The sequence below is a fragment of the Triticum dicoccoides genome, chromosome 1A (assembly GCF_002162155.2).
Source record: "Triticum dicoccoides isolate Atlit2015 ecotype Zavitan chromosome 1A, WEW_v2.0, whole genome shotgun sequence".
Lineage (NCBI taxonomy): Eukaryota > Viridiplantae > Streptophyta > Magnoliopsida > Poales > Poaceae > Triticum > Triticum dicoccoides.
Genome location: NC_041380.1, coordinates 447,831,740 through 447,835,692, shown reverse-complemented (window position 1 = coordinate 447,835,692; position 3,953 = coordinate 447,831,740).

Here is a 3,953-nt window from a genome sequence, read left to right as displayed (position 1 = left end):
AAATAAGATGACCCTCGGGCTCCAGACACCCAAGGGAAAAAGAGGCTAGGTGGCAAATGGTAAAACCAAGGTTGGGCATTGCTGGAAAAGCTTTATTCAAGGCGAACTGTCAAGGGGTTCCCATTATCACCCAACCGCGTAAGGAACGCAAAATCCGGGAACATAACACCGATATGACGGAAACTAGGGCGGCAAGAGTGGAACAAAACACTAGGCGAGAGGCCGAGCCTTCCACCCTTTACCAAGTATATAGATGCATTAAGATAACAAGATAATATAATGATATCCCAACAAGTAAATAATGTTCCAACAAGGAACGGTCTCCAATCTTCACCTGCAACTAGCAACGCTATAAGAGGGGCTGAGCAAAAGCGGTAACATAGCCAATCAACGGTTTGCTAGGACATGGTGGGTTAGAGGTTTGACATGGCAATTTGGGAGGCATGAAAGCAAATGGTAGGCATCGTAGCATAGGCATAGCAAAAGAGCGAGCATCTAGCAAAGCAAAGATAGAAGTGATTTCGAGGGTATGATCATCTTGCCTGCAAAGTTGTCAGAGTTGACTGGATCTTCGAAAGCAAACTCAACGGGCTCCCTGTTAGCGAACTCGTCTCCCGGCTCTACCCAAACAAGACAAACAAGCAAACAGAACACAATCAACCACGTGCAAACTCCAACAACATGATGCAAACATGGTATGCTATGCGGGATGCGATATGTGATGCATATGCAAGATTTGACAAGAGATGAATGAACCTGGCCTCAACTTGGAAATCCAAGTGTGCCACTGGAAAGGTGAGATGATTTCGCTTGAAAATGATATAAAGAACGCCGGAATCGGAGACACGGTTTGGAAATGGCAAGCAAATCAAATATGGCACCGGTCTGCGATATACAGCAAGTACCCATCTAAATGCAACAAGATAATTATGCTAAAACACCCAAACGTGGCAACAAAATACATGGCAGGGATCCATTCATGATGCTTAACAAAAGATGAACACTGAGCTACGGCCAATTAATCCATTAACAGGTTCAAACAAGCATGGCAAAAATGCAATGGGTAAACAGATCTCAGACTTAGTGAAATTAACACTTGTCTGGAATTTCAGATCAGGTAGCACACTTTGGAGCATGAAAACTATACACTATAGGGCCTGAACATGGCAAAGTAAAGCATGGCATGGACCTAGTCAAAGATGTTAACAAAAGTCCCTTAGTGACCATGAGCCAAAAGGGATCAGAAAATACAATTGCAAGCATGTGAACATGGCAAAAACATAAACAGATCACAGACTTTGTGAAAAACTGGAACATGCAAATCAGATATCAAGTAGGCATGTTTACGAGCTCGATGCACTCACTACAGAGCATGTCATGACAATCTAAGCATACACCCATCAAGAAAACACATTATAAAAGCTAGACATGGCAAGAACAATAACATATCATGCACGGATCAACTATAACATCCTTGGCAAAATCGCTAACAAGTAGACAATCTGCCCAGATTCACAAAATAGCAAAAGTAGAGCTCGATTGACTCAAGCTAGGTTGCTCCATAATTGCAAACAAAGAAATGGAAGGATATAGCACTATAAGATTAATAAAACATCCTTACTAATCATCCTCAAAATAGGCACGCATCACTTGGAAACAACATGAACATATGGCATATTGATAAGAACAGTTCAAGGACTTAGTGGAATTGCTAAGTCCCTGAAATCAGCATTAACAAATGCCCCACTTTGCAAGCTTGTGCTAGTCACCACACACATCACAAAAATACATGGATAGAACCTCTAGAAAGATGACAAAGCATGTAACAAAACATATGTAGAGCTCAGGGGCAGATCATGCACACAATAATCATGGCAAAAATGACAAAATGCTAATTGGAGCAGCAGATCTGACAATTATCTCAAATAGCACTCTTCCAACAGCATTTAGGACATCAAGATGAACTCAAATGAAAATGATGCAATGAGATGAAATGATGTGCTCTCTGAGGCGAACATTTTGATATGCTATATGCCCGAAACAGATCTACGGATGCAAAGTTACGACACGATGAACATAGCAAAATAGTTAGGGTTTGAGGCAAAAAGTCAACCGAGATATTTTCAGATACAGATCCACTGTAGCTTGCATGGACTTCGAGGTTCATCGGGAATGTATTTTTTCGCCGGAGAGGAACGAGGTCACCGGACTTGGGCCGAGGTCGCCGGACTTGGGGGAGGAAGGAGCCGGCGAGGAGAGGGACTTGGCGCGGCGAGGCGACGGCGGTTGGCGGCGGCGGACGCGCGGGAACCGGTGCGGCGGGCAGCGGCTCGAGCTCACCGGACTTGGTGGCGTGCCGGCCGGATGTGGCCGGAGCCCGGCAAGACGGCGGCGGGAGGACCCGGGCGGCGGGGCGAAGGCCAGGCGGCGGGGCGCGGCGCGCGGGCCTCGGGGGCCGGCGATGGGCTTGCCCAGGCCGGCAGCGCGGGGCGGTGAGGCGCCACGTGGCGCTAAGCCACTGGTGCGGGGCGGCGGCGCGATTTCTTCCGCCCGGGACGGATGTGTCCGGCGGCGGCGCGATGAGATTTTTGTAGGGTTTGCAAGGAGGGGATCCGGAATTTTGAGGAGGGGTCTATATATAGAGGTAGAGGGAGCTAGGAAGCTCCAAATGAGGTGCGGTTTTCAGCCACACGATCGTGATCGAACGCTCTAGATGATGGAGAGGGTTTTGGGACAAAATGGAGGGGTGTTGGGCTGCAACACACACGAGGCCTTTTCGGTCCCTCGGTTAACCGTTGGAGCATCAAACGAAGTCCAAATGGTACGAAACTTGACAGGCAGTCTACCGGTAGTAAACCAAGGCTGCTTGGCAAGTCTCGGTCCAATCCAGAAATGTTTAACCCCCACACGCGAAAGAAAGGTAGAAATGACCACCGGAGGAGAACGGAGCACTGGAATGCAAAACAGACAATGGGGAAAAAGCTCGAATGCATGAGATGAACACATATGCAAATGCAATGCACATGATGGCATGATATGAGATGCATGACAACAACAACAACAACAACAACAACAACAACAACAACAACAACAACAACAACAACAACAACAACAACAACAACAACAACAACAACAACAACAACAACAACAACAACAACAACAACAACAACAACAACAACAACAACAACAACACACGGAGACAAAAACCCGAACCCGAGAAAATAAAATAACTTAACGCCGGAAATGACAAGAGTTGGATTACATAATAGGTAAATCATATCCGTGGTGTTACAGGCGACATTCTACTCGCCCCCACCATGATAAGCCATCCTTTGGCATATGTCGCACCCAACCCCCGATAGCTGCACAGAAGAATTATGTCCTTGATGCACCGCTAGGTGACAGACCTATTGCAGGAGCATATACAGACGTTATGAACGTTTGACAAGCTCGGTATGATGACTACTCGATAGTTTTGTGCACCATGCTTTACGGCTTAGAACCAGGACTTCAAAAGTGTTTTGAATGTCATGGAGCATATGAGATGTTCCAAGAGCTGAAAATGATATTTCAGACTGATGTCCGTGTTAAGAGGTATGAGACCTCTGACAAATACTTTGGCTACAAGATGGAGGAGAATAGCTCAGCTAGTGAGCATGTGCTCAGAATGTCTAGGTACTACAATCACTTGAATCAAGTGGGAGTTAATCTTCTAGATAAGATAGTGTTTGACAGAGTTCTCTAGTCACTATCACCAAGTTACTATAACTTTGTGATGAACTATAATATGCAAGGGATGACAAAAATGATTCCCAAGCTCTTCACGATGCTGAAATCAGCGAAGGTAGAAATCAAGAAAGAGCATCAAGTGTTGATGGCTAACAAGACCACTAGTTTCAAGAAAAAAGGGCAAGGGAAAGAAAGGGAACTTCAAGAATAATGGCAAGCAAGTC